At 44.1% G+C, this 12580-nt stretch overlaps 1 protein-coding gene across 6 annotated transcripts in view; it reads right to left on the bottom strand.

The window, feature by feature from the left end:
- RERE (arginine-glutamic acid dipeptide repeats) overlaps window positions 1-12580 on the bottom strand; it is a 142704-nt gene that overhangs the window by 122068 nt on the left and 8056 nt on the right. Inside the window, exon 1 of one of the 6 annotated variants that reach the window (XM_085509804.1) lies at window positions 2038-2320. The exons of the other annotated variants lie outside the window; for them this stretch is intronic. The gene's annotated coding sequence lies outside the window, so the exon portion shown is untranslated. Of the gene's footprint in view, window positions 1-2037; window positions 2321-12580 lie in introns of those variants that run through there. 6 annotated transcript variants of the gene reach the window in all.

Below are 12580 nucleotides of genomic sequence, written 5' to 3'. Positions count from 1 at the left end.
GGGAACACTGAGATGTCAGCAGGAAAAAGAAGAAATCTTTGCCCAAAATCTGCTTTGACAAAACAAGCTGCCTCCTGCAATGAAGATACCAAGCTATTCAGAAGATCACTACGCCTCTCGCTTCAAAGGTGGCTGAACTCACGTTGAATAAAGATTATGTTTTGTTTTCACACCTAATGAAGCGATGAGGGAAGCTGCTGCTGCCTGGGCTCATTGCATCAGCCTGGGGATGAAGGGGCCATCCCTTAGTCCTTCAATATCAGCCACAACTCCAAGCTTGTCTCGCAGCCACACAAATGCCAGTTTTTAATTACTATTTTTAAGTAGAAGATCCGAAGGCGTAAGACATTAGTTACTTAATTAAAAATCCACTTAGTTATTAAACTACTATTAGAAGGCCCAATTGAATCTCAAATGAGGATAAGTTACTGTTGTGTGAAATACATCATTAAATCCTTGCTCATTGATTAGAAAGGATTTGCTCAAAGCAGGTACATGCAAAAGATAACACCGGTACAAGAGAGGAGCCCTGCAGACAGCATCTGACAAGTAACTGCTTATCAGTGCATGATTCTATGTCCTATTCCATCCAAACCTGAGTCCAGGGTAGAAGAGGGACACGACAAAGAACAGACCATAGAATTTAATGATGTCTTTGTGTTTTAGTACTACAAATCAAGCGGATCCTGCTAGACGCTCAGCTGCTGGCTGTGGGCACTGAGTTCCCTGCTGCAAGCCATTTCTAGGGGGCTGCAAAAGCAATCTCAGCTCATAAGCACGGCTCATAACCCCCTGCTCCGTCCTGCGGTCTGAGGAGCACATCATCTGTGGCAGAAAAGCAGGTAAACACACAAGGTCGTGCTCTTGAGCTTTACTCACATATCTCATACAGCAGACACATCTTCTGTTTCAGAACAATCTATGATTATCCTTCTAATCTTTCTTTGAAGAGGATATTCATCCTCTATCTAAAGGGATTCAGAAAGATCTCCTGAAAACCCTGCTTTTAGGTGCAGGCGGCAACTGTGAGGGCTGGAAGAATTCAGGGCTATCTTCAAACAGCCATTTCCTTGAAAATAAATCACAGGAGAAATGAGGAGTTAAAGCAAGGTGAGGCTTTTTGAACGAGCTCAACAAAGCCAGAAGGCTCAACAAGGCAGAAGATGGTTTGTCTCTCCTATGCACTCAAGCACTGCTAGGAAAGTAAAGGAAAACCTCTACCAGAACCCATCTTCCCTTGAGATGCTTAGTGAGAGGGAAGCATTCACTGCCCAAGCAATAAGGCCAAACTCAGCTTACAGACAACAGACCCAGGCTGAGCTGCTGGCACTGCTGGGAGCAGCACCCAGAAACACAAATGCATGTTTTGTGTAATCAAAAGATGAGGCTGTACCTGCCTTTAGAACTCTATGTGTGCTTCTTAGCTTTAACCAACATAACCCAAGTAGCAACTACACCACACACCCTTAAGAAATAGGACAATACACCTGCGTGTATAACTGATACACAAGGAAAGCAGATTCTTTATCCTGGTTCAAAGTTCCCAAACTTTAGCTGCCATTACCCTGCATGTCCTTCACCCCTGGCAATATTCTGACAGAAACAAGTGACCAAACAACCCAAAACACTGCTGGGTTCATCATTTAATCCCTAAAGCTGCTGGCTTCTGAGCCACCAACAGCTACAAAAACACAGCTTCCAGATCCGAATTAAATGTCACACTCAGCTCACACGCCTACTGCAATTCCTGTTCACTGCTCCCAAGTTTTGCACACACAAGGTTTGCAGCTTTACAGCAGTTGTTAACACAAGAAGCAATTCAGGGCTTGAAACCAGTGGCCAACGACAGCATCCGTCGGAGGGCACACACAGCCAGAGCATTTAATAACTACAAACCTTAACCGCATCCCTCAATACCAATTTCTGCTCCTAAAAGGATCAATAGCATTGCCACGGTTCTTAGCATAAAGCATTTTATTCCTGTGAAGCCACTTACAGCTCTGAAAGAAGCAAAGCACTCTACATACAAAACAGTACCTGAGATTCAACCAACAGATCCGTGTTCTCGGTGGCTCTCCTCCTTTGCTAGAGGGCATTTCCTCACAGCTCTCCTTTCCCTTTCACCTGACCAAAATAGAAGGATGAAGGCGAAGCCATTCACAGCTAGGAAGAACTACCACTTATTAGATGCTATTTTTAAACTAGCTACGCTGAAATTAAAAACGTATTCAAGAATTACGCCACACAGCTTTCAGCAGCAGCGTTTATGCCTCCCACCGCCAAGTCTGCGCATCTTCCCCTCCTTCCCATTAATGTGTTTATCCAACCATAATTCCATTAGCATTATGTAACAGACAAGCTTCTTAGGCGTTTCATCACCACCTCGCAACCAAAGCCAGCCCTGCTGCACACGTAGCCTGGCCCCAAAGACTGCTGCCTTCCCAGGCTGACCTACAAAAATCTGTCTGATGTAGAACTGAAGTGACACCTTCAATTACAGCCTGTACCCACAGCCAGCCCTGTGCAGTGCAGGGTTGGGGCTCACTGCCCAGCGCTCCCCTTCATTGCATGGCAGTGTGAGCTGTGACAGCTCAGCTTCTTCCCTTAAGGAGAAAAATATCCCCCAAATGCTCCATGTTTGTCAGTTGTCCACCAGCTCTCACACAGCACATACTATTTGTAGTTATGTCTGTAATTTGACGTTAATTCCTTAATCTTCTTAAGCCAAGACAAGCTCGTGGATCATTATGAGGTTATTTAGAAGAGCACATTTCAAGTATTACATGATATATTTTATTAAGATAATCAGTTAACTCAAGGTCTGCTTTTTGTCATTCATACACCTGAAAAATACATCGACCATCTTCGGAGGGCAATAAAAGATGCACTAAGAGCTACTGCTGCTATGTAATCCTCTTTCCTGCGCTGTAGTATCTGGTAACAAGATTGTGTGGCTTTCACATTGGATCAGCAAGACTGTGACCTCTACCGACAGTTATTATAACCAATGTTAACGCTCCAGCCATGGGCAGTGCAGCAATCCACACATTTCTGCTCTGCGGTGCAGATCCCACGCAGATCAGCTTCCCTCACCCATCACTGCTTGCATCAAAAAGCACGTGGAACTGATCCAGCAGTTCTAACACTGCAGCACACAACTCAAGGAGCAGGCTTCACCCAACCACCCTTCACTTCAGCAGCCTTTATTGTGTTGCACCTCTGTTAGAGGATGGAGCAGAGCTGGCTTTGCAGTCATCACGGGGACCCTCAGGGCACTGATGGGGCCTTCTGCCATCCTGACTGCAAGATGACCATTTCTAATTAAATCATTCCTCTTCAAATACACACCAACAGCAGAAGCAACTCCCTCCAGCTAAAACAATCCGACCGTGAGCGGTTGGTAGCAGCATTAGCAGGAGCACATTGCCTCCTTCAATGCCAAGCTAAATAGAGACACACAGTAATAAAACCTGCACTTACATATAGTACAATTCAACATACAACTCATGCACTAACTGCTACAGCTAACTTGCACTGAAAGCAAACCTAACCCAGCACAGCACTCAGCAGCATGTTTCTTGCTAGGTTTACCACCATAATGCATTTTGCAATTCCATGGGTAATGTTTCAGAACCCAGTTTTAGTCAAATATACACACAATTACGTTAATCGATGACCCTGTAATTGCATTTTGCAATTTGATTTTTGACTCGTAAAGCTTTAATGGGTGAATTTGATAAACAGATACTCCATGTTTTGGGTTCTTGGAAGGAGAATAAAGCTGAAAATCAATACCATTACCAAAAAAAAAAAAGCCTGAATTATTTTAAATTCCAATGTGTTTTCCAATTAAGGCTTACCTGGAAGACACAACCACTGGACAGAAAGTGATTCTGCTGCTTCAAAACACCAACAGAGCACATCACAGGGCACACTGTGCCTCAGCACTTCTGCCTATTTAACAACACACTCACACCTCAACACATGATTATTTTGCTGTTGTTTGGGTAAACTGGAGCTGGAAGCAAACACTCAGCCCAGCACTGCTATCAACTTCTTATCTAAGGTGCAATTAGACAACTTCAAGAGACCCCTTTCAGGAACAGGTACTTCCCAGCCATTGTTGCATAGCATTTCCTCAACTACTACTAATGGAAACCTGGAAAACAGGTTCTGTACAAACACAGGTTATCATGCCTTGCCTGGTGGATTAACTGGCCAGCTGCAGGTGCTCACTTAACACAGACATCTCTGCCTTTCCCTAGCTTGGCCATTGGCTGCACGATGGTTAGCAAAGTGGCGGTAGGAGCACAGTCACTATCACATTTCATTACCATGTTGTTTTGATACCAAGAAACCTGTGCAAATAAGAGCCTTGCACTGCAAGCATCTCCCACCCATGGCAGGTGGAATTCATACAGCAGCACTGCAGGACAGCGTTTCCACGCACCATGCTAGCCAAGGCTGTGTAGCTACCAAACACACTGCAAATGGAGCAAGTATTTCTTTTAATAAACTGCCATGGAAAGACTATGAAAAAAAACCTCAAGCTGAGGACATATTGATGGGTACAGAATCCTCCAGGCATTATGCAGCTCGCGCAGGCTCATGGATCAGTATTATTGCAGCAACCAGTGCCCGTCAGAGCCAATTACCCCAGGGACGTCCCTGTGTGAGGAGCAGGCTCTGCTGCTGCTGCGGAGCTGTCAGGGCTGCACACAGCGCTGAAGATCTGTCACAACCAATTACTGCCAATGTTTTATTTATGTCAGGATGCACCTGATCAGCGAACAATAAAGCCATTTTATACAAAGCGATTACAAAAGCGGAATGCAAAATGGCAACAACTGGTAGCGAAATTGCACGTAAAGGCGGCACGTCCGCTAGCCACACAGCAACACGTGCAGTAAATCCTGGATGCTGAAGCAGTAACGTGCAGGGTTTAAAGCTTGTGACTCAAAATGTGGACTGCTTTTGTCTGCTGCTCTGACAAAGGGCTGGGCTGCTTAAGTGGTTTCTGTGGGCAAAAAGATGCAAGTCCGTCCATGGAAATGGATGTGAGGAACGCCAGGAAAGCAGAAAGGAAGAAACACACGGACACAAGATGGGGACGAGGCCACAGAAGATGTTCTCTGTGCCATGTCAGCTTTTATTTCACCTGCCCAACTCAAATGACAGAAGATGAGTGAGTGTTTTCAGGTCAGCATGAAGGCAACCTCTGCTATTTACCAGCTGGGGTTGGTCAACGTTTCTGGCACCATTCCTATGAGCTCAGTTCCTAGAAGAAAAAACATCCAAGCTAATAAGTTGTGCTGAAATGCCCAGAACTGAGCGGCCCAATTAAGCCAAGTTCCCTTCACACACCATCTGGAAGCCAAAGTTTTTGTTAGACAGAACCCTTTCTAAACAATTACAAATCAAAAGTGGATTTATTAAATTCGAACCATCTCCTAAGCTCATGGACTGCTAAAAACTGATGGCACTTACTGCACAGAGCAATCATGTCGCTGGCTTCTACTTGCTCTTGGATTTCACAGGCAGTAGCAGATCAGCCCAGAGCCTTCAAGTAGCTTCAGCCCAGACGTGCACATAATTAAATAGCACTCTGCAACAGCCTGGAGGGAGAGCTGCACACCAGCAGCTCTCTTGGCCATGGCACATACCCCACTGTGACAGCCACCTGGAGGGCATAAGAAGCCTAAAAACGCATCTTTTACAGCTACAAACCCAAATAAATAACACAAAAAATCAAGATGGTGTAACACTAATTATCAACTTGACTGTTATCAACACAGGCAAAATGCAACGGCATTTGAGTGTGGTTCGGTATGATGGCGGACTGCAAAGAGTGCACGTAATTGGCATTGCTGACCTGGGATGAAGGTAGAGAGGAACGACTGCTGGGTGCCAAGCAGGGTATTGGAGTGGGATTCCCTTTCTCTCTGCATACACTATATACAACAATTTTCACATGGTCCTTTGTTCACAGGTTACATCCTGCACAAGCAGAGCTACACGGTAAGATATTTATCTCAGAAATATACCCCCTGTTTAGAGAATTGTGTGTGTTTTGGTATCATACATTTGATTCTGAAAAATAATCCATCCCGCAGCTATCAGAAGGAAACATGTCGCTTATTGTTATAGAGCTAAATGAAAGGAGATCAATATTATTTTAATTTTTAAAGGTCTGTTTATGAAATGCAATCATCCTTCATTAAAAATGCAAGCTGTGCTTCACAAGAGGTTAGTGTAAATGATTCATAGTTTGATATCTTTCCAGTATGATCATCCTCTCACAGGAGGGCCCATCAGATGCTCCAGCACATCACAAGATGCTATTATTAAGCAAATAGCCGCCCATGATGAAGAAGCTAACACCCTTTCAAACCTCATCCCAGGTTTCTATACTACCTGTGACCCACACACAGCATCCCCCAGCCTGCTACCTGCCCCAGCTCCATGCTCAGAATGGAGCTCGTCCTTTAACACCTCTGAAGAAACCCAAACGCTGACCACAATAAAGGAAAGCCCGTACACACACATTGCATCGAGGAAACATTGAAGGGAAAAATAACACCCCATGGCCAAAACCCACCCCATGGCCAAAACCCACCCCACCACACGCTCTGCCCTCCATCACATTAAAGAAATAAATCAAATAGTTCAAACTCACTGAGCCCGACATTGCAGTGGAGTTCTGCCTTGGCTTAGAATGAAAAGGAAATCTACACCTTCAACACCGGACTTCAATGGGTCCCAAAGAATGAAATCTTCAAAGCCAAAGCGATGCAGCATCAAATGAAAGACCCTTCCATTTAGAAACTCCAATTGCAGCTCACCATTTCAGAATAGCAGCTCTGGCTAATTATAACGGGAGGTTTTAACGAATAAATTCTTCATTATTAAACTCCAGTGTTCAATTTCCTCCACACGGATAAAGCAATTACAAACACTGTGGATATACCAGTCACACACACAAAGTATCACAGAAATCCCCTTGAAAAAGCTCACCAGCTGCTACATTAAAGCGCAGAATATAATGCTTATATTACAATCATGTCTGTAGAAGAAGTGTCCTTATGGTCCATTATACACAGATGCATGCAGCCTTTATCTGGCTCGCAGATATTTCACCTTGCTATCTCCTCATGCATAACACACAGCAGCTCTGTTTGTGCCCATTACAAGAATACAAGCCAATAATTTTCATCTTTATTCTTTTCTCTCCAAAAGCACATCTGAGTTTAATATAACCGTGCTACCCTCACCCAGCATATTTATGTACGTGCTGCTGGAAATATATTTAATTAAGGCGATATTACACACTGTGGTGTCCGAGCTGCGGGTGCTCCCTAGAGAAGACATCAGGTTTAGCCTTTCATACCTGACTGGGACACCTCTCCCCTACACAAATACATTAAAATAAATATAAATATATGAATACAGCCGGTTCTGACAGAGTGTTTTACAATGGAGTTGCAGAGGATATGCATTCAATCGCTCCATTTCCCAGAAGATTCATTACGGTTACATTAGAAAGTCAAATCAGGCAATTCTGCAGTCTGGTGAAAGCTGGCATATGAAAGCAGGTTAATACAAAAGAATTTCATTTTAAATAGAGGACATTTAGGACTTTTAAAAGCACCATTATGATAAAAATTTCAGGGTGTTTGTTCTGGCTTTAGAGCATGCTTTTCAAGCCTTGATTCAGTGATGTCGCTGATTTCCAAAGGAACGAGGGAGGGGATGTTACATCTCCAAGGTTTGCCATCTTAATTATCCGCCTGCTTCCACACATCAGGGGGAATCACACTGCAGATGCCCTTCTCCACTCAGCAGCTCCAGCTCTGCACCTGCTGTGCTGTGCACTGCACACCAACACTGCAGGCCAAGATGTTACTGACCACAAAACGTGCCTTGTTTGAGGCTTTCTTACAACAGAATTATTGTATATAATTCCTATGATTCGCAAACTTGCTGCATTCCACCAAATAAACTGCAGACAGAGAATGCAATTACGCATTAAACTAATAATGCAAGAACTGGCTGACACAAAGGAACCAAAAATTATTTGTCCACAGGACATAAAAACCCACATTTAAGGCCATGCAAGTCCTAAACAAAGCTAAGGAATGAATGGAGCTCCCACCTCTGCTACAGCATCACACACAGGGCTTCATATTGCCTGGGTATGTGCTGCAAGGCACACCTCGGGTCCAAATACACTGCGCTCCAACTAAGAGCTACGTCTGCCTTCAGTTTCACACATTTCAACTCGAGAGCTGTACAAAAAGTTATTAAAATTAATGCATCAAACTATCATAACTCTGTCTCTTTTATTACCGGTAATATTCCTTCTAAAATATTAGTCTGCTTGGCTGCACCAGCGTGTCTTTTTGAAAGTTGTCTTTGAAGATCAGAATCTCTTTAGCATAAGAAGTGAAACATGCCATCATGTTAATTTGACAAGGTAAAGGTGGGGGTGGAACACATCACTTCCAGTTAGTATTGCTGCAACCCAGCCTGTTCTATTAATTGAAAATTCTTGGGAAGAAAAATGCTCTTTTTCTTTCTGCTTTCCGTGTGATAATGGGATTGAGGAGGTAAGGAAAGCCTTTATTACTCAGAGTACTTGAAAATGAGGAAAGGATCAAGCTTGGCAAGTGACCCAAGTAAGCACTTTCCATCTTACTTAAACAGCTGAGGATCAACTGCTGCACCACAAATGTTCCCAGTGATCTGGAGACTATTAGTTTGCCCTTATATAGTAATTATTATGCAAACATATGTGTGTGTATATATACTCAACATGCATATGCTGTATTGTCTAATCACCTGTTGCTGGCCCACCTGCTTTACACCAGGTAATTGCACTTGAAATACCTGGGACTGGCGAGAAAGGGGTTGCCAACACAGGACCCTGTATATACCACAAACCTCTATCAAGCACATCGCTGGGGCACAAGGCAATAAAATGGAAGCGCTCACAATCCTTCCAACTGCACTCTTATTCCTCAAAGGCATGTGTGGGAGGTCAGCCAACATACACTCTGTTGCATTGCAGCCATTTCCTACAGTTCAATTCAAGAGATAACGGTATCAAAACACAACTGAAGAGAGTACCAAATGGGGCCCTTCCTATAAACGTTCCATCTCCAAGGCCTGCTAACATAATAAGACCTTTTAAGGCAGTGTAGTTATCCCAAAGTCTGCTCTAAGAGACAGTCGACCTGTAATGGCCATCATCTGGCCAGGCTTTCTCTTCTGAAGATATCTTGCCATTCATTTCCTTGTCTCTTTTTCCCAGCTCTCTTAACTATTAGCCAGGTAGACAAACCGCCCTAAAACAAAAGCAATGTGTTGACCTTAATTCACCCTCTGAAAGGCTAAGTGCCCCAGGAAGTCAAAAGCTTGAGCAGATCCTGACTGCAGCAGTGATTCAGGCTGCCCAGCATCCACTTCCCTGCTGCAAGAAGAAAAGGGAGCAGAACAACACCCTGTGTGGGAAGGGGGAAACGTTCATAACAAAGCCAGGTGCTGGTGCCATTCAATTCAACACAGCCACGGGGCTACAATAAACCACAACACGCACAGAATGAGCAATCACAGCACATCTCAGAAACCTTGAACTATTCGCTTCGAAATAAAGCTGCCAAAACACACCAGTATGCAAACACCGGAGTCAAACAACACATCAGAACTGAAAGCACTGCGCTCTCAGTCATGTCATCTTACTGTGTGTTTAACCTGGGGTTGACAACTGGAGCACGAGGCTTTGCTGCATCTTCTCCAGGAAAATAAAAAGGCTCTATATAACTTAGAGACAAAAAGTTGGCTGGGGTCACTTTGGAGCAGTCCTAGAACTGGTTTTCCTACTGGTTTAAAGCTATCGCAGTAAGAACTCAAACAGCAGAATCCAGCAGTCTGTACGTCTAATGAACAAACCCCAAAGCTCACAGTTGGACCTAAAACCACGTGGGGAGCTGCATGAAGCCCTTTGGTTTCATCAATAACACAGTAGGAACCTCCATCCCCAACTACTCACACACTGCAGAAGGATCTGTCACAGTGACCGCTCTGCGTCCTGCTCAATTCCAATGTTTCCTGTCCTGCAGGACACCCTGACAGCCCTGTAAATCTCCTCTTAACCCCTCTACTCCCCTAATCCTCAAGAGAAAGTAGAAGAACATGTTTTTTTAGTATCCTGAACTGTTCCAGTGATACATAACTCACATTTGAGAGCTAACATATGGTTCAAACAAGCATCAGATTGTTACATGCTTTTCATACCAGCCCTGGATAATCCCTGGGTTCCCAACATCTGTCTTGCATTTGTGATATAATTACACATTTATTTTGCCTTTTACTAGCTAAGTTTCATACATTGTTTACTTGATCCTAGGAATGATTTTGCTGCAGCCAAGGGACATCCTACTCCTTATCACAGGCTTCGTTGGAGCTTACAGATGTCTGCAATTCTCCTGCTCACAGTTCAGCTAATTACAGAATACAACTGCTCACCTAAACAAACTCACTCCTGATGCTCCATATGAGTCTAGACAAAAGACAAACAAACACAGAAGCATGAACAGTTGCTCTATAAACACTTTTTAGAACTGCAAGAGAATTAAGAGTGCACTGGAAGATGAGGAGGAGAACAACATCAGTTTTTAATGCACCACTAAGAGTTCGGTGTCAAAGCAGTGTCTGGGTGCCACAACACTGCAGCAGCTTCCATGTGATACATTAAATGCAGGCAGGGCTGATGCTGATCTTGTTTTTCCGTTCCCTTCTGACACATTCTTCTCAAATCTGCTCCATTTGGAAGACAGAACGACCAATGCAACCAGCACGACTAAGTTCAGGCACGTCGGTGCTCTCCGTGCTCAACTCCAAGTTCAAACTTCCCATCCACAGCAGATCCTTCATTGAGCAAATTGCCACCACGTGGTGACCAGCGAGCACGTCTGTGTTCTGCCCATCTGCACGAACAGGAAAAAGGTTCTGGTTTGAAACAGTGATGTATTGAGCAGAAGTTGTGTGATCAAAGCCTGCTTTTGGAGGAGGCTTTGTTTTTGAAACAGACATGGATTGTGCTTTCACAGCACCGAGCAGAACACCACAAATGATGGCTGCTGTGTGAGCTGTCGCAGGGAGCCCACACACACCTCACTCAATACAGGACTTCTCAATGCAATCACAGCAAACAAGCCTACATTCAGCAAGCTGGGCACGTGTCTCAGCCTACAGCAAACAGCAACCGCCATTATGGGATGGAGAGGAGGCCGGACAAAGCTGAACTGGACATGCTGTTAGCACAGCATCAATTAGAACTGCCAGTCATCTTACATGCCTCCTAACTTGAGGTAAGTGGATCAGCACATTGGGGAGTTCAGCATTTTGGAACAGCGGCCTCAACACGGTCAGCTCACAAATGAGGCACTGCCTGCAGTGTGATACATCCCTATAGCACCACATCCCACTGCCTTCTGCGGTGTTAATATATCCACTAACGACTTACCTGACTTGTAAGAATTCATCCCATTCATTACCTTTATGCATCGGCATAAACAGAGGCCATAAAACTCATCAGATCCTTGTCTCCTGTGCTTGTTTTCCCTTCATTGGAGCTCCAAGTTCCACAGCCTGCCTGGTACCCATTATTAAAAGCTAAACAGATGTTTACCCAAACTACCACCACTGTTTGTGAAGCACGCAGGAGCTGTTTATATCAGCACAGAATGGATGCCATTTACTTATACTGCTTTAGGATGAATGGGAACCCCTAACAACGAAAGGCATTCAAACGCAGCAACACTTGTTAATGTGTTTGGATAAGAAGCACCCACTGCATTCGTTACCATTGCACGTCACAGTTAATTCTGAGCAGGCCCAGATGTGTACCATCACATCCAGCATCCAGCGAGGACACATTATCTAAGCCTGGGATTCCTTCTGCCTTCTCCATGAGGCCTGACCCCAGCACTGAGGATTTATGGGCCCACTGTAATTGAAGCAATCTTCCCCAGAATATATTCATTAGCTCTCCACACTCATTTGAGCCCCATGCCTTACATAGGGCAAGGCCTGCTATTCTAGAACACCTTTCCAATCACACCATTAAGACAAACACCACAAAACCACCATGTACAAACACCAAAACCTGACCTGCTTTAGAAAAACTGAAAGGGAAAACAAGTAAACATCCTTTATTACTGTTATTTTAAGAGACAATCGCTCCCAAACACAGCTTGGTTTGCTCAGCTACATCAGACTGAGAACTCAGTTTGCATTTTGCTTGTCTGCCATTACTGGCAAATTGAAGCCGAGAACAAACGCTGCATAAGCAACAAATAATTTGACCAACGTGCCAACAATCGCTTTAATCTCTTCCACTTCACCACTGATGAACCTTTTATGAACGTAATCTTCTAGAAGGTAACCGGTAATACAAGATAATCCCAGCACAAGTTTAATTAAAAAACACAAACTACGTATAGCTCCGTGCTCCCCAGCTCTCATTGCGAAAAGGCGAGAGCAGCAATTATTAATAGCTCTGTTAATCTGGCGAACTGAA

The sequence above is a fragment of the Coturnix japonica genome, chromosome 9, assembly GCF_054131305.1.
Source record: "Coturnix japonica strain WE chromosome 9, WE-NBRP24, whole genome shotgun sequence".
NCBI lineage: Eukaryota > Metazoa > Chordata > Aves > Galliformes > Phasianidae > Coturnix > Coturnix japonica.
The sequence above is the reverse complement of the archived record's forward strand: the minus strand, read 5'-3'. Positions and strand labels throughout refer to the sequence as shown.